Source organism: Amblyomma mixtum, chromosome 9 (assembly GCF_055824585.1).
Source record: "Amblyomma mixtum isolate Tamu chromosome 9, ASM5582458v1, whole genome shotgun sequence".
In the NCBI taxonomy this organism is placed as follows: Eukaryota; Metazoa; Arthropoda; class Arachnida; order Ixodida; family Ixodidae; genus Amblyomma; species Amblyomma mixtum.
The window spans coordinates 99525802-99548226 of NC_143020.1; the positions used below are offsets into that span (position 1 = coordinate 99525802).

Genomic DNA, 22425 nt, shown 5'->3' on the forward strand with positions numbered 1-22425 from the left:
TACGTGTCGTCACACAAACGGAGCACGCAAAGTTTGGGTTTTGCTGCAGTCGGAAAATTTGATCGGAAAGATGCCGCTTTTGGTACGGGTCGCATTCAGTCCAAATCTGGGCGGAAAAAAAGGCGCTGTTGCTGACAGTGTTTACGGCAACTCTCGCGCTCAGACGAGTTTATATATGTTGTCCTATAAAAGTTAACAATACACAGTAAAAAATAACCGAAACTGCAATGTCTTTTAATCGCAGTATAACATTCACCATGCATTTACATGCTACTTTGCCTTGCTCACCTTCTTTCTTTCAGGTTTCTTTCAGGCCCATTACTGGCAATATATTCGCCAAATGAGTGAAAGACGATGAAGTCGGTTCAAAAGAAGAAAAAGAAGAGGATAGAGTCTTGTCACGCGCCCTCTGCGCTGGAACAGACGCCATGTTTATTCCCGGAGGTACCAGCTTCACTTGCGACAACTCTCAGTGACTCCAAAGCTGGCGCACACACTGAGACCGCGGTGACTCTCTCTGAGGATCAGGATTCGACTGTGCTGGACGCAGTTGTGCCGCTTCAGCCAACGCCTCTCCCGCCGTAGTCACCATCTGATCGGCCGGATTCGAACGGACTTCATGCCACCCGAGGCCGAACAAACTAGCGGACACCCGGCTCAAGGCAAGGCTCCCGTCGTGGCGCAAGACAGAATGCCCCAGAACCGGATCTCCGCGAGCTTTTGCCGAGGCGAGGAAGCCACGGAGGAGAACACCGCCGGAAACAAGGATGTGCGTGGTCGGGCGCATGGCCACCGTTCATCACCATTCGCCGCGGTGACCAAGGTAACCCCAACCACCTTTCCGCATTCGCCGTCCGCAAAGGCCATAGCGACTGCTTCCGCTGCCCGAGTTGCACTGGCTAGCCCATCGGTCCTGGGGCCAAGCTGTTCCAAGGTTTCCCTTAGAGCATCGACGTCAGTCAATGTGGGCCACCCAACCGAAAAAGGACAGGCCGCAAAGATCACGCGCCCATCAGAATACACCTCGTTCTGTGCCCTGTCAGAAGACGCAGTCGCCAAGGCGCGGTCGGATACTTGTAACCTTCCCGACCACCCGCAGCCAGCGGGGACTCAAGAGGCTCGCCCTTGCGCTGAAGTTTACTCCGGTGGAGACATGGCAGAACGAGCAAATCAAGGCTCCGTTCTGCGTCCCTTTACGACAAGAGGATCCGGTGGAGACCAAGCGCCACCAGAAATGGCTTCGCAGAGCTCGACGAAGCCGCGAAGTACTCGCGGTTCTCACTGGGAACTCGATACACCACCTGAGACAAATGGCGACTCTGACTCTAAATGCGACGAGCTATACGGCGAAGTGCATGGATTCATGGACAGCATGAGTACTGCAACTGCTGCCAGCCCGGAGCGCAAGCTCCCAGGTAAGAAACTTGCTAGCAAATGTGGCTCAGGACGCCCCAAGCTTCCGAGTGGACAAAAACTGCGTTCTCTTCCTGTGGCACCGAGGCCGAGGCGTCGACCGACACCTGTCGTCCTAACATTTGAAGAGGTGAATCTTGTCCAGCACATATTGCGCAATTTCCAATGCCCGGAAATGACAGATGGCTCCATTGACGATCAGAAGATGGCTCATCAGGGTAAACGGCCTCTGAAGCAACCTGCAGAACTGCCTGACGCAGTCATATCCTTCGAAGGCGGCGCTCTGAAGAAGGAGCAACCAGAACAGCCAGAAGACCCTGAGGAGTCCGCGGAGGCAACGAGAGACGCGTATGGCGCTGCTGAGAGCAACAAAAGGAAGAAACTTTAGTTTTCTGCTCGCATCCTGGGCAAGGAAAACAAGGGCAGCGGATGGCAGAACGACGGGTGACGGACATAGACATTGGTAACAAAAAATTTCTTCTTTTTGTTTTCTGATGAAGTATCACAATAAATAATGTTAAAATCCTTCCATTTCAGTTTATTCATAAGCGCATATGGCTGGCGTAAAGGGCATGACCTTTCCTCTTATTTGTCCCATCTGAAACAAGTGGTGTTCACGGCATTTTGGCCGTAGAGGCAATGTGTAACCCTTCAAAATATTTCGCATCCATTAAACGCAGCCTGAAGAAGACGTTCGTGTTGTATGTGCCGTCGCTTCGAATAGCGGCGTCAGGAGTGGCGGCTGTTCAGGGTCTGCCCACATCTCGCTGAAGTTTGATCCCATCTGCACTATTCCACAACGAGTACATCTAGACACCTGACGTTGTTCCTACTGCGTCATATATAATGGTTTTAGTGTTAGTCGTTAACACTGGGAACGACACCCTGGTTTTAGGTGGAACAACCACTGCACGGCTATTTTTGCACGTCGCCTCCGTATCACATCTGGAGTACGCCTAATCAGATATGTGAGTCGAGACAGGTGCTGTGCAAATACGGCTTATAGTATATATAGCGGTCGCATAGCTTTCATGCAGCTCTCCGGTCAAGCAACCGGATGATCCCCAAGTGAACTGGTCTCAAAACGCGCTAAGGAACTGGCCAACAAAAGTCTCTGAGGCTACAACAAAAGTACAGGGTCGGCCAAAAGTTTCCAGGGCGCAGGGTACGCTTTTGAGCCGCATAGTCAGGATGTTACGACATCACCGAAGCTCAAAGTATCTCTAGAGGGTAGAAGAAGTATCGTACTCACCTCTGAGAGCCTTATTGAAAGATTTTTCGCCATCATAAATGCCAGGATATAAGTATGCAAACATACCCTGTGGCCTGGGAACTTTTGACCAACCCTGTACATGCTCCACAGTCTCAGTTTTTTCACAAGAAGAGCAGTTCGAATGGCTCATGAGCACAAATATGAGATAGCAAGAACACTTGGGAGTTAAGATACCGTGTACTCTCACGTAAGGGCTCACATGGCCCAATCCTGGCCACGAGTTTTCAAAAAAACAAAAATTGGGGTGATCAACTGAATTGGTGAGGAATAAATGAAACATTACTTTTTCTGGCACTCGCGGTTATATTTCTGTTTCGATTCAATTCCGGTCCTAGTTCTATTTCCATTCCATTTCTATTCGTAATCGCTTCGTTTATTTATTTTGGCCGAGTCATTCTTAGTCATTTTCGCTTTTGGTGAGTCATTGTTAGTCCGGCGTATTTATGCTAACCCCTACAAGTGGACAGGGAGATTTTCCTCTCTCCACCTTCCAACCGTGGCAGGTGGAGAGAGAGAAATCCCTCTAAACACCACCTGCCATGGTAGGCAGGTTAAGGCGACACAGGACTTCCGCCGACGCCGGGCAGTTTTAGCGTTCACGACACTCCTTATGCTGTCGTGTTAAAAAAAAAAAAAATTGCATTTCACGTTCTGTCTTCGCCAAAAAGAAACCGAGCAACGGTGGTTTGTTATTCAGCCGCGAGTAGAGAAACACTTAAAGCAGCCCTTAAGCACTGGATATGTGTAGAGTAGGGTGAACCCTTGTTCTCATGTTCTGACACCTTTCGGTCTTTGTGGGTGCCGTAAAGACTCAGTTATAGGGTTGAGGAGCAAAATACCTGCTTCTCGGGTACTTTTGGCAAAGGGGATGCATCACCATCGTGAGGCTTCGTTTAAAGTCTAGGCGCAACGTTTGACGGAGCGTGCAGTGACAAAAGGAGCGAGCGATGTGCGATAAGTGTCCGGCGAGCGTGAGGTCATCCGTTCGGTCCCTATTGGCGTTTTGCGGATCTTATCCGGCTGCAATCTGTCCCAGAATCTATTCTTTGGAGCTGTGGTAATCGTGAGTATGGCGTCGAAAGCTGATAACACCAAAGATGAGTAGAAGGCTGACAGACAAGCAGATCAGTGTACTATACCGAAACTTCTTTTGAGAGAATGACTCCAGAGTGCCAGAACCAGCTTGATTGAGCAGCTGCCGCAAGCTATATAGAGTCGAGCCTCATTATAACGAAATAATGGGTATAACAAAGTAATGATGAATCTCCTTCGAAGCTCAGCCAGCACGAAGCTACGGCTATGACGAAGTATACGCCAGGCGCCTTCCACTTTGCTATCATCATCATCCTCCTGACTATGCCCACTGCAGGGCGAAGCCCTCTCCCATGTATTAACCCTCTACTTTGCCAGCTGCGGCCATCGTATCTTCGCGAACTTCTTAACCTCATCCGCCCACCTGACTTACTGCCGCCCCCTGCTACGTTTGCCTTCTCTTGGAATCCAGCTTTGCTATAGCGTGGTTCGACCGTACTACAATAGTGGCGCAGCAGTTTTCCTACTTAGAAAGAATACTGCAGCAACGGTCGGCGAAATTCTTCAAGCTTCAAAGGCCCGCACTTGAGATGCCGTGAAGGCGCTATCTAGCAGGCTTGTCTTGGAAGGATAGGGTAACGAGGTTAAAAAAATAATAATCAGTTGTGCGCTTTCAGTGTGTGTATACTTACTGACAAAGCACTGCTGCACCACGTGTATACGTTGCTGCAGAGGGGTGACCTTCTAGCACTGAGCTAAGAAATGCACTGTTATCGCTATAAAAATTGTAACCGGAAGAGCTTCTTCCTGCATATATATTTTTTTTCTTTCTTTCCTTCGCGAAGTATTTGTATTTTCTACACTGTGTATATGTAATCGTCCGATTTATTATTTTAGTGGACTAGTTTTAGGGGACCTTTGCGTAGTCGTATATTCTCTTTTGTTATAGTCCGTTCTCTATTAGGTATATTGTATACTTGGATTATTGTCCCTGTTAGAGGGCGACACTCTACAAGCCCACTTGTGGCTTTGGTGTGCTCGTTTATTATTATTATTATTATTATTATTGTTGTTGTTGTTGTTCTTGTTGCTGCTGCTGTTGTAGCTCAATTGAAGCCAAATTCTTACACTGCCACGGAGGCCACATAATCAAACGCTTTCAACCCCATTACAGAGATTTCAAAGGTTATTGGAGAGCTTAAAACCGAAAGACTATTTCAAATATAATTGCCGACAATGCTATGAACTTGATCGAAGCAGCATTTTGACGACCATAAAGAAGAAGTATTCCTCGTCACAAGTCCGCGTTAAGACGTTTTGGCGCGATAGTTTGGTATGAAGCGTCGTGAAAAGAAGAAAGCAATCTGAGACACAGACAGCAGGATGAAATACTGTTCAAAAAAGCCGGCGTCTTTGTCCAGGAGGGGAAAAAACCGCGAAAAATCTCCATACGAGCAACCTAGGGGGCAGGTTGGCCACCTAGCTCACGTGACCTAGTGACGTCATCACAACCTGCCCAATGGAGTGCGAGCACACTGCTCATCGCGTGCAGGAATGACTGGTGACGAGAGGTTGCTCGGGAGGAGCAACCTGGGTCGCACAATCCCCACAGGTGGCAGCACCGGCCATCGCAGGGCAGTGGCGCATCGCTTGACCGCTGCACCACTGCGCCAGGAGTGGTACGAGGACTCCCAGGGATCTATGAATGTAAAGTAGAGAAGGACGAATTCCGCATTTATGGGGATTAACCCATCAACTCTATCGTGTCATACCATTAAGGCGGAACTTAAGTGTTCCCTCCAGCTTTTCTCCTCATCCTTCGTCTTACCGAATGTGTCTCACATTGCGCTGTTCGCTTCATGATGACAGCTCTGAATTGCTGTGCCTAGGCGATTGAAGTAGTGGCGCTGTATGAGTTATTACGAATCACTCGTTAATCATATTCTAACACGTACGCTCAGTTAGCGTGAGTGCGGGTTATTTTTAATTTTTAATCACAAAAATGGGACGTTTCGCAGAAAAACTTCCAAAACGATGCGGCGAGTGCCCCTCAACGGAGACCCTAGCCAAATGTGTCGATCAGATGTCGTGACGTCATGGTTAATCCGCTTAATCCGTGGTTAATTTCCTTGCAATGGGTCATCATCATCATCACCAGCCTGACTACGCCCACTGCAGGGCAAAGGCCTCTCTCATGTCTCTCCAATTAACCCTGTCCTTTGCCAGCTGCGGTCACCGTAACCCCGCAAACTTCTTAATCCCATCCGCCTACCTAACTTTCTGCCGCCCCCTGCTACGCTTTCCTTCTCTTGGAATCCACTCCGTAAACCTTAAGGACTAGCGGTTATCTTGCCTTCGCATTATATACGCTGGCCAAGCCAACTTCTTCCTCTTGATTTCGACTCGAATGTCATTAACCCTCGTTTGTGCCTTTACCCATTCCACTCACTTCCGAGCTCTTATAGCGTTACTCCTATCATTTTTCTTTCCTTAGCTTCGCTAGACTCCCCGTTTCTGACCCATAGCTGAGTATCGGTGATTTGGACATTTGAAACATGATGAATCAACTAATTAATAAATAGATTACTTAACTGTTAATCATTGATCTAGTTAATTATTTTAGAAGAACGTCAATTTGGGCTAGATGGTGCATTATTTGAGACAGAAATGGCAATAGCGCCACAGCAAGACGTACAAGCAAGACTGACACAGGACATGCGCTAACTTCACCTGAGTTTATTTACTGCAAAGCCAGCAAATATATAGAAAATTTAACGCATGCGCGAAAAAACGGGAGGTTTTGGAAGCATTCTACATTAAAAATAGGGGTTTAGATTGTGTAAGTGATGCTTCGGTCCGCCTTTTCAAGACTGAGATATCATATCTTGAACGGTTTTGTTGATGCCTTGTTGTACCGGTTTTTTCGGGCATGCCTTAAATTTTCCATATATTTGCTGGCTTTGCAGTAAAGAAACTCAGATGAAGTTAGCGCATGTCCTGTGTCAGTCTTTCTTGTGTACGTCTTGCTGTGGCGCTATTACCATCTCTGTCTCAAATAGTTAATTATTAATCAATTAATATATTCTGGTTCATTCCCAGTTGTACGGCCAAATGAACACAGTAAACAAAAAATGGCAGGGTTTTAACGAAGTCAAACCGAGTAGGACGTGAGGAAAGAACTTCAGGCAGTCCTCAAAGGCAACCAATCGCAGGCAAAATCGTATTGTCAGCCGCTATCGGCAGCTGTGCGCGAGGAGTGGAGGTTAAAAATTGGGTCCTCGCGAAAATTAAGTCGTTTACAGTATGTGATCACGACTGTCTGCGAGCAGCGCCTTGGAAGAACGGCACCAAGGCAGACAAACCGGTTCGGAAGAAGCGTGGAGAAGTAAGATGTCGATGTGGTACGGCATGAGTTTCTAGCGTCGGAGTATTAGAAAAAAAAAAAAAATGCCGTGACCAGGATTCGAACCTGGGTTATTGCGGCCACAACGCAAGGTACTAACCACTATACGATCACGGCTGCCCGGGAGGGACAGACTGTGCGGGGAAAGAGTGAGTGTCAAGGAAGGCAAACGGATTATGACAGAAATCAAGCTTGGCGGAATCGCGTCTGGTTGGGGACAGTCGTGGCAAGGAAAAAAAAAAACAAAACACCGAACTGTTGTTAATAATCATTCTTAAAAGACGTTTCGCATCCGCTACGGGAGCCTTATTAAGAATGGAAGCGTTACCGTAATGATACCTGTGTGTGCTTCGCACGTAGTGGGATCTGTGGCGCATGAATTCCCTTTCCCCAGTCGATGCCATCAAGGAGACCGTTGTACCGCAAGCGAATCTATCGCTACATGCTGCTTATTGACGTCACTGCAGTGTTGTTTCAAACTGTTTTTCCCAGTATTCGGTTTCACCGATGCACACGTGCTCATTATCGGCGCGTACAGGATCCTGCACACGGCTGATTGCCTGGTCGACGTTTTCCGTTTCATTTCTCTCCCAACAGATGTCACTACATTTTACCTTGGTCTATCACAAGGCCGACAAACTCTCTCAGAGTCTGTGAGAATGTGAACGGTTGTGGCGGAGGAGTAGGAAGATAGAATGGCCCAGGAGAGAACAGGCTCTTTCGAGAGCACACGAATTAAGCTGCGTCGAAATATAACATGATACACCAAACATAACGAATGGAGAAATGTCACCCGAAGGTACCTGTTATAATATAATCCTCTTTAGGACTGACTGTGTGGCAGTGGCGCTGCTGTAGCTTCCGGCATATCAAGGCGACCGACTTCTCCGGTCACGACCGTAACCATTCGACATCATCTTTAATTATGCAGGAACGTCGTACCCTTCCCATTCTTGCAGCACATGTGGCACACATAGGTATCCAACTCAGGACCACGTTGTGGCAACTCTAGTCATGCGCATCCATACCATGGTCGACATCACAATGGTTGAACAAAGAGCATTCCACGTGTCTCGCTTAAACTCGTTTCCGCCAACCTTTGTCTTCTCGAAAGCCTGCCACCACAAGTTTCTTCCTACTCGGAGTTTATAGTCGCCACAAGGTCGCAACGTAAGGTAGGCACGGCTCTAAATGCTCCCTGGAGATTAAACCCTAGTCATCGCTGGCGGTACCAGCTTGGGACTAACCGCGCCGTTACAACACCGTTGATCTGAAGCCTGGCCCGCATGGAGCGTTTTTTACCCACGAAATCGCGTCGCGCGCCCAACGCCCGCGCCGGCGTCGACGAATTCACTCCCGCATGGTCAGCAGCCGAGCGGCGCGCGCTACGGGCGACGTTGACAAGATGGTTGCGCCCTGCTCGCCCACTTCGGAATAAATACATGTCACCGCTGGATTCTTCGACGTGATAGCTCGCTCAGATGGTAGCGGTTCGCTTTTACTTCGCACAGCTCGCCCACGAGTAGAGGTATAAGCGATAACTAGCCTTTGTTTTTCAGATAATTTCGCGATTTTCAAGCTCTTAGGCCTAACTGTGTTTACCTCGCAACACCTCGCAAGAACGACACCTGGTGAAGCAGTTGTCTAGCTTTTATTCACTTGCTACATTTTCATCTATTAGCAGTTTTTCTACTTGGAACGAAAAAAGGCTCGCAATGCACCCATCGTAGTTATCAGCAATTACGGATAAAAAAATTCTTCAACACAGCGTTTATGTGCTTTGGCGTCTTGTCACTAGATGGCGCTACCGTTTACGCGTGCCCCTGATGGACGGCGCGGCCAGCTAAAAGCGACTCCTCCGAGAGACAACACGCTGCTCGGCCGTTTCGGCCGAGAAACCCGAAGCCCAAGCCTCGGTACTATAGTGAACTAGAACTCGGTACCCTCGGTGTGTCAAACGCCCGTGTTTCCGGATAATAACTATGCTTTCCGGGAAGCACGACGCAGTTTTGGTGGTCAAGCTACAGTGCCAGAGAGAGCTCGCAAGCGCGTCTCTCTCGACCGGCGTGGCTCCGCCCAGAGTCACGTGACGCCCGTTCCGGCTCTCATTGGCCCTCTGTCGCTGCCCTCTCCTGGCGTCGGCGCGGCGTCGACGTTTTTATCTGTTTCGACAGAACCCGACGATTTGGCAAAAACGTCCTCTCCGGCGGCAAAAAAACGCTCCGGTGCCGTCGACGCCGACGAATCGCCCGGAAAAACGCTCCATGCGGGCCACGCTTGAGATGAAAGGCAAGCGCCTGACCTCCAACGACCGACCGATCGCAGAGCCATCTGAACGAATGCGTCGCAAGCTGTACACCGGATCACGGAGTCCACTCCGACAGCTGACAACGGAGGCAACGTGCTACGGGAGGAGATGTAGAGGAAGCAGCGTGGCTGGCGGCAGTGCTCGTACGCTCCTCGGTTTGCGCGACCTTGCTGCTGAGCGTCACGTGACTTGTTCAGATAACTCGGTCGGCGCGGCAGCACTCTGCGTGCCCGTCCCGTCTCAGCGCGCCGGGGACTGTCGTACGTGCCTAGGATAACACGTCGCTGCCGCCGTAAACAGACAAACGTGTGAGTTCCATTTCAAGCCTTGATTTCCATGTTGGCTATCAGAACTCTGCGAGTGACGTGACGCGAATGATGTTAGGACTACCAAAAAAAAAATACGAGACAGGCAATCGGTTCGTGGCAGTGTAACTGCCGTCCCGCAACCTTGAAAGTGTGCAGCGCGAACGGAGGCTAGAAAAACGAGTGCGTCTGTTGCGCTGTATGCGCAGTGTGCGACGCATGACAACACGAGAGGGCGCCTCAGACGAACTGCGTGCCCAAAAGCTGCTTCTTTTTTTTTTCTTATTGAGGAAGAGGGACGTGGTAAAGGCGTTCAAACGATGAGCGTGTTCATACGGGATCGGTGTCAGTTTCGGATCGGATCGGTGCTATTAACTGCCTCGCTTGAAAGATCCGACCTACTTTTTGCACATTACGCCGTTGGTGTTGGACAGCAAAGGAAAATCATGCAAATAACGGTGCTTTATAGTCAAGTTTGCCTCTTCATTCTATTTGTTTGTTTATACTACCTTGCGCAGTTCAAAAGGCTATTAAGAGGGACAGAAACAGTGTTATATTACAAAAGGAATAAATACTACAATTCCTTTTCTTCACTTTTGAACGGATGAGGAACCGTTTGTTCACTTCAAGCTTTATGTTAGAGGGAAAAAAATTGGTGATTAGTGCCAGAGGCGCCTGGAATATCTCTTCACCAGCTTGCAGCATTAGCGCTTCGAAGCGGCCGCCACCTTGTTTCCGGCTTTACACAGTTAAGCCTGGCCCGCATGGAGCGTTTTTTACCCGCGAAATCGCGTCGCGCGCCCAACGCCCGCGCCGGCGTCGACGAATTCACTCCCGCATGGTCAGCAGCCGAGCGGCGCGCGCTACGGGCGACGTTGACAAGATGGTTGCGCCCTGCTCGCCCACTTCGGAATAAATACATGTCACCGCTGGATTCTTCGACGTGATAGCTCGCTCAGATGGTAGCGGTTCGCTTTTACTTCGCACAGCTCGCCCACGCGTAGAGGTATAAGCGATAACTAGCCTTTGTTTTTCAGATAATTTCGCGATTTTCAAGCTCTTAGGCCTAACTGTGTTTACCTCGCAAGAACGACACCTGGTGAAGCAGTTGTCTAGCTTTTATTCACTTGCTACATTTTCATCTATTAGCAGTTTTTCTACTTGGAACGAAAAAAGGCTCGCAATGCACCCATCGTAGTTATCAGCAATTACGGATAAAAAAATTCTTCAACACAGCGTTTATGTGCTTTGGCGTCTTGTCACTAGATGGCGCTACCGTTTACGCGTGCCCCTGATGGACGGCGCGGCCAGCTAAAAGCGACTCCTCCGAGAGACAACACGCTGCTCGGCCGTTTCGGCCGAGAAACCCGAAGCCCAAGCCTCGGTACTATAGTGAACTAGAACTCGGTACCCTCGGTGTGTCAAACGCCCGTGTTTCCGGATAATAACTATGCTTTCCGGGAAGCACGACGCAGTTTTGGTGGTCAAGCTACAGTGCCAGAGAGAGCTCGCAAGCGCGTCTCTCTCGACCGGCGTGGCTCCGCCCAGAGTCACGTGACGCCCGTTCCGGCTCTCATTGGCCCTCTGTCGCTGCCCTCTCCTGGCGTCGGCGCGGCGTCGACGTTTTTATCTGTTTCGACAGAACCCGACGATTTGGCAAAAACGTCCTCTCCGGCGGCAAAAAAACGCTCCGGTGCCGTCGACGCCGACGAATCGCCCGGAAAAACGCTCCATGCGGGCCACGCTTTAGGCATTTTATGGTAGCGGAGCTTATGCTCAGGAGCCTTTCTTGCACCGAAGTTTCCTCCAGTGGATGGATTACCTTTTTTTCCGCACTGTACACTGTTACGGTTAGCGTAGCGAGCTGTGGAAATGAAAATAAGAATAACGCACGCCGGGAGAAAAAAAAATTGCAGGGGCAACTTAAGCTCACGTGCGCGATAGCTTAATGCGTTAATCCCCTCATATGTAGAACTGGTCATGCTCAACACCGCCTCAAATGCTATCCCATGCAATATCTTATCGTACACAAATGCTATCCCATGCAATATCTTATCGTATAGTACACGGGCCTCTAGACGCGGGTTCGATCCCGGCCGCGGCGGTCGAATTTCTTTGGAGGAGAAATTCTAGAGGCTCGTGTACTGCGCGATGTCAGTGCGCGTTAAAGAACCCCAGGTGGTCGAAATTTCCGGAGCCCTCCACTATGGCGTCTCTCATAGCCTTAGTCGCTTTGGGACGTTAAACCCCATAATCCAAACCAAACCCTAATTATCTCGCTGTTCTTCTACCGGCGCTAGCCTCAGCGACTCTGTGCACGTATATGCGCCCCTAAGATCTACAGTCCGGCTGACCCTTTATCTGCTCATTCAAGTACTCCGGAGGTCGTGGGTTCGGATCCCACCGGCGGCATGTGGTTGTTTTTTCTTCTGCTTTTCTAATCAATTATCTTTAAGCGATAACATATTCCGTAATATTCTAAATTGATCAACACCACAAACTAAATAAATAATTTTAAAAAAAAATCCCCTATGCTCCTTGGTTTCTGTGGCTGTTGGCTTCTGTCATATTTATAACGAGCCCCTCATTCCCCTTCCCTTGTTTGCTTAATTGCTTAGCGAGGGCCTCGATTCTGGCAGCCTTGACGCCATAGGAAGCATAAGAAGGTTCTCACGCAGCTTCCACCCTCTCCGTTCGATGACGTTCTACGTCACACCTGCGGTAACTCAGGACGTTCTACGCCCGCCGCTTATGAACGTGGGTGGCGCTGATGAACACTCAAGAAAGCAGAAGAATTGACAGCCGTCGCCGTAGCTCAGAGGTAGAGCACCGGACGCGTAATTCGGAGGTCGTGGGTTCGGATCCCACCGGCGGCATGTGGTTGTTTTTTCTTCTGCTTTTCTAATCAATTATCTAAATTGATCAACACCACAAACTAAATAAATAAATTTTAAAAAAATCCCCTGTGCCCCTTGGTTTCTGTGGCTGTTGGCTTCTGTCATATTTATAACGAGCCCCTCATTCCCCTTCCCTTGTTCGCTTAATTGCTTAGCGAGGGCCTCGATTCTGGCAGCCTTGACGCCATAGGAAGCATAAGAAGGTTCTCACGCAGCTTCCACCCTCTCCGTTCGATGACGTTCTACGTCACACCTGCTGTAACTCAGGACGTTCTACGCCCGCCGCTTATGAACGTGGGTGGCGCTGATGAACACTCTCAAGAAAGCAAAAGAATTGACAGCCGTCGCCGTAGCTCAGAGGTAGAGCACCGGACGCGTAATTCGGAGGTCGTGGGTTCGGATCCCACCGGCGGCATGTGGTTGTTTTTTCTTCTGCTTTTATAATCAATTATCTTTAAGCGATAACATATTTCGTAATATTCTAAATTGATCAACACCACAAACTAAATAAATAAATTTAAAAAAAATCCCCTGTGCCCCTTGGTTTCTGTGGCTGTTGGCTTCTGTCATATTTATAACGAGCCCCTCATTCCCCTTCCCTTGTTTGCTTACTCTTTATCTATACGTACGCGGTCTGTTCCGAGATGCCCTCCCTGAGCAGAGCGTCTGTTTGAGACTAAAGAAAACAGGCTGTACGTGGACGTTGTGCTTCGAGAGTGAACAGGCCAAATGTTGCGAGAATATTTTTCATGACGTCACCAAGAGGCAGTGACATATTTTAGCCTTTGTCGAATTCGCTGACTGCTACACCGACTTACGACACTGCTTCCCAATAGTTCAGCGCCCCCGTTCTGTAGTCCCGTTCACACGTATGCAAAGCGGCACGCTGCTTGCCCGTTCATCAAATCGTGGCTGATAACTTCACACAACTGTGGAGGACACATGGCTACCGCTAATAAATCATGTGTCGGTATATTACACGGCCGCAGAGCACTTCTATCGGCTCAAAGGGTGTGAAGTGTTTAGAAAAAAAAATTATTTACATATGTACACATGCCAGGGTTAGCAGATACATTCACATTTACAAGAGCACATGACATTATGCATGTAAGGCGCGCCAATTAAAGAGGGACCATACACATCTCTAAGTAACTAACAGGAATGGGCGATGTTAAACAGGGTAGCATATATACCTATTGACAGAAGAGCGAAAAGGCAATAATTTGACATTAAAACATTGAAAAGGAGACCTTAGCGCCAGTTTGGCCTAAGAACCAGGACAAGACGACCGTTATTTACAGGAATGAATGGGCATGACCATTGCCGGAGAAACTCTTCCTCACCGAAGAAAAAGAGTTCCTCCGACAAAAAAATTATCAGCTCCAAGCCACTAGCAACCGCGGCGCATCGACTGCGCCATAAACTAAAAAGACCTGCACATAAGAAAAGTACTTATATTTGGACTCTCGATCAATACGGGACATCCGCCCCTCTACGAAAACAAAAATACATTGCGGCAACTGATGACGCCTTAAGCACACATGTTTAGAAAAAATTTATTTACATATGTACACATGCCAAGGTTACACGATACATTCACATTAACAAAAACACATGACATTAAGCATGTAAGGTGAGCCAATTAAACAGGTACCGTAAACATTTCTAAGTAACTAACAGGAATGGGCAATGTAAATGAAGAATGCACATATACCGATTGACAGAAGAGCGAAAAGTCGATAATTAGTCATTGAAACATTGAAAAGCAGACCTTAGCGCCAGTTTGGCCTAAAAACCAAGACAAGACGACCATTATTAACAGAAATAAATGGGCATGACCATTGTCGGAGAAACTCTTCCTCACCCAAGAAAAAGAGTTCCTCGGACAAAAAACTAATGAGCTCCCGTCGGAGACGGCCGAGAATTGGCCACACAGCGCGGCGTCGAAAGCCACTAGCGACCGCGGCGCATCGACTGCGCCATAAACTAAAAAGACCTGCAACTATTAACAGGCGAGCAACATCCTCACAGGGAACGAACCATACTAAGCGTATACAGCTCGTGTAGTGTAACAGCAGTAGCCGTAGTAGTAGTAGTCGGCACCGCCTGTAGGAAATAATCGGGGGCTGCGTAAAAACAATCGCACCATGCCAACAGTTGCCGCAGAATGTTCCGGATAGTGTCCTACGATTCAGCGTTTCCCGCAGCATAAACTTACTAGTTAAGTTAAAGCCTTGCTCACGGCAGAGGTCTCAACCGGCGCCCTGTAATCGGGAAAATCGGCGACTTATAATCAGGGGCTGCGTAAAAAAAATCGTATCATGCGTGGTTCGGGTGTCCACCAAAACATGGGAGACTGTTACCGCTTCGTTTCCTTTCCTCAAAAAAAAAAAAACAATTTTCGATTTGTCCAACGGACAAGGTAAACTGTTTTTTTTTAGGAAAGGAAATGGGGCAGTATCTGTATCGCATTTCTCGGTGGACACCTGAACCGCGCCGTAAGGGAAGGCAGGAAGGTGAGAGCGAAAGAAGAAAGAAAGTGGTGCCGTAGTGAGTGTCACCTGGGGTTCTTTATAATGCACTGACATCGCACCCCACAAGGGCGCCTTTTGCGTTCCGCCGCCATCGAAACGCGGCTGCTGGGGTCGGGTTCGAACCCGGGTACCCCGGCTCAGTAGACGAGCGCCTTAAAGCCTGTTTCACATGCAAGCGAAAATGCTAGCGAATCCTGCCGCCGCGGCAGAACTCTATACAAACAAGAACTCTATACAAACGAAATAGATAGAACAGAACAAGCACCGGAGGTGGACAGGCGGCTACTCGGGCTATGGGAGGCAAGACGCGGGCTCACCAAACGCTGGAAAAAACAAAAGCTAAACAGAAAACTCAAAAAGAAGATTGCGGAAATCACGATGAAGGCAGAGGAGTATGCCACGCAACTGGCCAGGCAGGGATGGCAGCAGTTCAGCAGCTCACTGAACGGCACGCTCAGCACGGCAAAGACGTGGCGCATACTCAAGGCCCTCATGGACCCAACCAAGACAAAAGCAGAAAGTGGCAAGGCAATTCAGAAATTGGCCTACCAGTACGAAGGATCGGACGAAGAACTGCTAGAAGCAGTCCGCATCAAATGCTACGGCAAGGACAACCCCCAGGGCTACAACGGGGAGTACCAAGGAGCAGACAATCCCGCAATGGACAGGCCGATCACAAGAAAGGAAGTCCAGGCGGCGATAAGCGCGACAGCAGGAAATACAGCAGCCGGCGCAGACAAAATCAAGAACGCCTTGATCCGCAACCTCAGCGACGAGGCGATCGACCAGCTCACGGCGTACCTCAACACGCTGTGGGCAGAGGGAGTGGTGCCGAAGGAGTGGAAGCACGCTGTCGTGGTTATGATACCCAAACCCAGCAAGAAGCTTCAGATTAAGAACCTGAGACCCATTTCCCTCACGTCGTGCCTTGGCAAATTGTACGAGAGAATCGTCACCAGGCGAATTCAACAATACCTGGAAGACGAAGAACAGTACCCGCACAGCATGTTCGGCTTCCGGGCGAACCTGTCGACGCAAGACGTCCTGCTGCAGATCAAGGAAGAGATCATAGACACGGCACCTAGAACTGGCGAAAACATTATCATGGCCCTGGACATCAAAGGGGCCTTCGACAATGTTAGCCACGAGGCCATTATGGAAGGCCTAAACAACGCCAACTGCGGAAGAAGAACCCACGACTACGTAAGATCCTTCCTGTCAGAACGCACTGCGACAGTGGGATTGGGAGACCTGCGAAGCGACACCTTTACCACCCCACGTAAGGGCACGCCGCAAGGATCCGTACTCTCACCAGTGCTTTTCAACATTGCAATGATCGGACTGGCCAGAAGACTCAGCAAGATCGATGGCATCAAGCACGCGATGTACGCCGACGACATTACGGTCTGGGTGAATCGAGGCTCGCTAGGACAAAAGGAAGAGAGACTGCAAGAAGCAGCAACGTGTGTAGTAGAGTACGTGAGGGAAAGGGGCCTAGCCTGCTCCACGGAAAAGTCGGAACTTCTTAGGGTAGGGTCCAACCTTACCAAGGAGGAACTGACAGTAAAGTTAGAAAGCCAAAATATACCAGAAAGGGATGTGATACGCACCCTGGGCATGTGGATCCAAGGAAGCAGGAGATGTACCTACACAATTAGCCTACTCAAGAAGTCAACAGAACAAATAAGCCGCATGATAAAGAGGGTATCACAGAACAGAAGCGGGATGAAAGAAAGCGACACGATCAAGCTCGTCAGAAGCCTGATAGTCAGCAGAGTCACGTACTCGTTGCCATACCACCGCATGACCAAGAAAGACAAAGAACAGACGGAGGCGCTGCTAAGAATGGCGTACAAGACGGCACTCCACCTGCCAAGAAACACATCAAATGAAAAGCTGCTACAAATGGGCCTAAACAACACATTCGAAGAACTAACGGAAGCCCAGCTAAGTGTGCAAATATAGCCAGGCTCCAGCAGACAGCCACCGGCCGCAAGCTCCTAAAGATATTAGGGCACAATGTAGAAGGGATCGTAGATAGAACAGCTAGCATTCCAGACGAGGTCCGCCAGACACTGGACATCAGCCCTCTGCCGAGAAACATGGATCCCAACCTCCATGCCGCTAGAAGGCAGGCCAGGGCAGACTATGTGAAGCGGAACCTAGCCACAATGGAAAACACAGTATACACAGACGCGGCCCTCTATCCATGGGACCACAGGACCAGAAAGTTCCGAGTCGCGGCAGCAGTGGTAGATTACATGGGGGAACCAATTAGCAGCGCGACATTAAGAAACTGTACGGTAACGGAGGGGGAGGAAGCTGCCGTAGCTCTAGCGGCGGCCGAAGGTTACCGTAGGAACAAGTCTTTGATAATCCTAACAGACTCCAAAGCAGCATGCAGGAACTACATACAGGGCAAAATAAGCAAGGAAGCGCTGAGCATCCTCCTCGAAGCAAAGCTTCCAAATGAGACCTTAAGACACAGGATTTTCTGGATACCGGCACACACCGGGATAGAGGGTAACTCGAGGGTAGACAGCCTAGTTCGCGAGATCACGAGCCGAGCAGGGCAGTCAGAAACCCTGGAGGACCCCATGACGGTGGAACCAACGTATGCAGAAATATTAAACTACTACAGAGGGCGGAGATTCAAATACCCACCACCCCACACATCATTAACACAGCACGAGGCGGTCTGCTGGCGGAGACTGCAAGCAGGGACTTTCCACAATTTATACATACTACATAAGATGTTCCCTGCACAATACAGGGACACATGTCCGTGGTGCGGAGCAACCCCCACGCTATATCACATCACATGGGAATGCGAACGTAACAGAGCATTTCACAAGCTAAATGACCCGAATGCGGAACAGTGGGAGGGCCTGCTGACCAGCAGCGAGCTCACGGCCCAAAGGGCACTGGTGCAGCACGCCTGCGAAGCAGCAAGACTCAGCGGTGCCCTGGAATAGGGGCGCCGACCTTGTGAAGAGGCCGAAGACATGACGACATCGGCCCACCGCTAAAACCTGATTTTTGGAGCAATAAATGTTTTTCACTCACTTGCGTTCCGCCTCCATCGAAACGCGGCTGCTGGGGTCGGGTTCGAACCCGGGTACCCCTGCTCAGTAGACGAGCGCCTTAAAGCCTGTTTCACATGCAAGCGAAAATGCTAGCGAATCCTGCCGCCGCGGCGGAAAAACCTGTTTTCAGTCGTCGCTGCGATGAGCGGTGGGGTTCGAACAAGGTGTAAATTTTCGCTACGACGCGCCGCTCAATCGCTCAGTCGCTTGCATGTGAACCAGCCTTCAAAGTTGAAGCTTAGGTGTCCTCCAAATTTTAGAGCGCAGCTCTTTGGCGCCCGTTTCTGCGGCTGTTCCGAACTGCAAGCCCAACAGGCATTGGTAGCTAGAGCCCGGGCCGCTGCGGAGGCTACAGGGATCCCGGACTAGGGATCCCTCCTAGTGTTTGTAAGGGGTGGGCCCTTCCGGCTCGCCCCATCGACCTCTCAGTGTAAATAGAGAATAAAAATGGCTGTGGCTTAGCTTGGTTAAGCCCGGTAATTGCGAAAGCAATATCCGTAGCTACGCCATGGTTCAGCTGGTAGTGTAGCTGGTGGTGGTACTTGTGGTTAGACTTGTGGTGATGCATCGGTTATACAATCCAATCCAGTCCAATCCAATTCAATTCAATCCAGTTCAATCCAATCCAATCCAATATGTTAATATGGTAGCTACCGGCCTCGCTACGCGACGGGCTGAAAATGCAACTAGTATTGCTTTCGCAATGAAGGTTTTCCTCCTCCTCCTCTGCGTTTCGCGGCGTTGCCGTTGTCCGTTGTAACCAGCAGTGGACACCTTAGTCGCGCTTTAAGCTGCGAAACAAATGGAGCAGGAGCTTGGAAAAAGGCAGAAATGGGTAAATTGGTTTTTGAGGAAAGGAAATGGCGCACTATCTGTCTCACACATCTCGGTGGACACCTGAACCAGAAGGAAGGCGCATAACTGCACTCTTGGAACCGTGCACACGACAAATTACTGAATTATGCCAATCCGGCCACGCAATTTATGCTAAGCTCTGTAAGGGCCTTACAAAGACGGTTAGTTAGTTAGATGGGGTTGTATGGCGCATAAGCAACTATGGCTATCATGCGCCAAACACAAGGTTAGATGATGTTAAGTGTATAGAGGTTGCATTATAATAGGTTTAAAACATTGGCTTTCTTTAGAAACTTACAAACAAAAGAAAACTCGACAAGTGTTTGCTCGCTTAAAAGCAATGCGGGATGAAATGGAATGTGTTCATTGTAAAATACCGTAAAATTTTTTTTTCTAAGTTCTTCGAGATGCGAACAAGAGATTAAAATGTGATTTACCGTGAGCTCCTCACCACGCATTTCACACACAGGTTTGTCTTTTTTTTTTGTTAATAAGAAGCTATGGGTGATGTGTGTGTGACCTATGCGTAAGCGACATAAAATTACTTCGATAAGACGCTCTTTATGGCGGCTTGATTTCCATTCTTTTAAAATGGGCTTTACAGTATGCATCTTGTTGTTTCCTTCATTTTCCCAGGAAGCTTGCCATTTGGCTACTGCGTGTTTACACGAAAGCACTCCTGTGCCCGGCAGTTTTAAAGCACTTTGATCCTGCATGTACAGGAAAGTGTCAGTACTTTGCGGAGAAGTCTTCGGACATCTTTCACGTGGTATTGGCATGACAGTCAACCCCGAACCTCGTCCCAAAACCCATCCCCACCCGGGAGGACTGGGAAGCAGCCCTGCTCTGCTGCTCCGACCTGGAGAGCCAGAAGGCCCTGTTCGAGCGCGCCCGAGCCGCAGCGGTCGCCAATGGGTTCCTGTACAGAGGAGCGCACCTAGTGGTCGTGAGAGGTGGCCCTTTCCGGGATACCTCAAACTTCCTCCCTATTGTGTAAGAATAATAACGTTTTTCACACAGACAGAGACCTCAATCGTGCTTTAAGCTACGTGGCGGTAGTGACAGAGGTGCGCTGCATGCGATGGCATATTTACAACGTTGAGCCAGAAACGCGGTGCTGAAGCCATAGGCCTTCTGTTGTGTTCATTGGCGTTGGCGTTGACAACTTTTTACACTCCCTTCATTTTAAGCAAAGGAAGTGCGCATAACTGGCTCCCTGGGTAAGTGGACGCCTAAATCGTGCTTATAAGTTCGTAGGGTGATGAGAGAGAGAGAGATGTGGGCTAGCCTTATGCGTTAGCGCTGACAACGGTGAACGAACTCTCGCGATCAACCATTAACTGCCACCTACCAGGGTGGGTGGGGGCTTTAATGCAGATATAATGACAAACAGGAATTCCTTACTACTCAGTTGGGAGAACATCCCGTTCCTTTCGCTCGTAACGCCTCCCACGGCTCTGACAACCTCGCGAAATACTTGCATAGACCTCTTCTTTGAGAACCCGCGCCGCGGTGGCTGAGTGGTAACGGCGCTCGGCTGCTGACCCGAAAGTCGCGGTTTCGATCCCGTCCGCGGCGGCCGAATTTCGATGAAGGCGAAATTGTAGTGGCCCGTGTAGTGGCCCAGGGTAGCACAGGGTATAAGCGAAAGCGTGCTACGCCTGCGCTAGAATCCCTCTGCATAACGCAGTAAACCAGCTCGCCAAATCAAATCGCTTCACAGCTACTGATATCAGCGGCGATTGCAGAGTTCTAGAAGCATGTAGCAGCGATTAATCTCCCTTGGCCCGCAAGGGCAACAGCAACGTTCAAAACAATTTCGGAACCGAAGCGTCAGGGCGCCCCACGAACCATGGTTGGTGTAGCCACCATGGTTGGTACACCGGTCGCCCTTCGGCCACGCCACTTTTGTCGCAGTGTCGGCCGAGGCGCCTATCCACCCCGTGAAAAATTTTCCTTCCTCCAAGTTGCACATACTCGCAGGACGGCACTCTCTCAAGCACACAAAGTATATTTCACTACCGAAAAAAAAAAAATAAAACTACGAAAATTAGTTCATATATTTTCCGCATTTTCAGCACTACTTTAAGCAGCTCTCAGCAGTTCGTTTGTCCACCGTAAGTGGCGTAACCGGCGCATGAGCGCTTCTCGACTCTTCATTGGGTCAGCTTATGCGGGTCCCGCGTTTTAAGGCGAAATCCCTTAATGCCCCATACTGTCGTAAGCAGCCGTGTCGGTAAATGTTGGTTTAGGTTCGGTTTATGGGGTTTAACGTCCCTAAGCGACTAAGGCTATGAGAGACGCCGTAGTGGAGGGCTCCGGAAATTTCGACCACCTGGGGTTCTTTAACGTGCACTGACGTCGCACAGTACACGGGCCTCTGGAATTTCTCCTCCAAAGAAATTCAACCGACGCAGATGTGTCTGCGTTTCGATTACGTGCCTTATATGGGCATATGCCAATCATTACTTAATCGATGGCATTCCGATGATATCGGAATGCGGTTTAAGGCATTCTATGATAACTGCATGATAATTAATGACTAATTTAGTAATAATAGTTAAGCAATTAGCCTAATTAACCTTTCCAGTCAGAACAGATAAATAAATAACACCGAGTAGGCAATGGTCGAATTGCGGAATCGAACCAGGGTCTCCGGAGTGCGAGACGAGCACGCTAACCACTCCGTCATGCCAGCTCGATGGTTTGGAACGAATAAAGCCGCGTCTAGCTAATGCGGTGTCTTCGTTCACTCCCACCTTCCTCCCTTCCCGTTACGGCGAGGTTCAGGTGTCCACCGAGATGTGCGAGACAGATACATTTCCTTTCCTCAAAAACCAATTTACCGACGAGCAAGGCGTACAACCGAACGGGTGATGGCGTTCTGTGGACTCCCTGGCAGCGTTGCAAGACGCTGTCGCGTTATAGTAGAGGCGAAGCTTAAAACATCTTGACCACACATCAGTGTCACAAGCAGCAACACCGCTCTTAAGGCTTTCGCCTCACCGCTCTTTAGGTCAGCAAAGTGCCCCCCTGGATTTTCTATGGCAATCGGAGTGCCAGATTTCGAATACCGCCGTTTGCCGCTGCGTTTCGATGGAGGCGAAACGCAAAAGACGCCCTGTGCTGTGCGATGTCAGTGCACGATAAAGATCCCCAGGTAGTCGAATTTATTCCGGAGCCCTCCACTACGGCACCTCTACCTTCCTTTCTTCTTAAACTGCATCCTTTGTCCCTTACCTCACGGCGCGGTCCGGGTCAAGACCTATATACTGTTAGGACAGTGCGGCGGCGGAGGGACTAGTTCCGGGGGATGCAA

The 22425-nt window shown here is 49.4% G+C and overlaps 1 protein-coding gene and 1 non-coding gene across 4 annotated transcripts in view; one reads left to right on the forward strand and one right to left on the reverse strand.

Annotated features, from left to right (window-relative positions):
- Positions 1-7166: 7166 nt before the first annotated feature.
- On the reverse strand, positions 7167-7238 carry TRNAH-GUG (transfer RNA histidin (anticodon GUG)). Its single transcript has one exon. It is a non-coding gene; the product is annotated as a tRNA-His (tRNA).
- Positions 7239-9505: 2267 nt separating this feature from the next.
- The window catches only part of LOC149330322 (triokinase/FMN cyclase-like), a 35505-nt gene continuing 22585 nt past the window's right edge, over positions 9506-22425 (forward strand). Inside the window, exon 1 of one of the 3 annotated variants that reach the window (XM_089560900.1) lies at positions 9506-9737. The gene's annotated coding sequence lies outside the window, so the exon portion shown is untranslated. The remainder of the gene's footprint in view (positions 9738-22425) is intronic. The other 2 variants (XM_089560899.1, XM_089560897.1) reach the window with 2 other exon arrangements.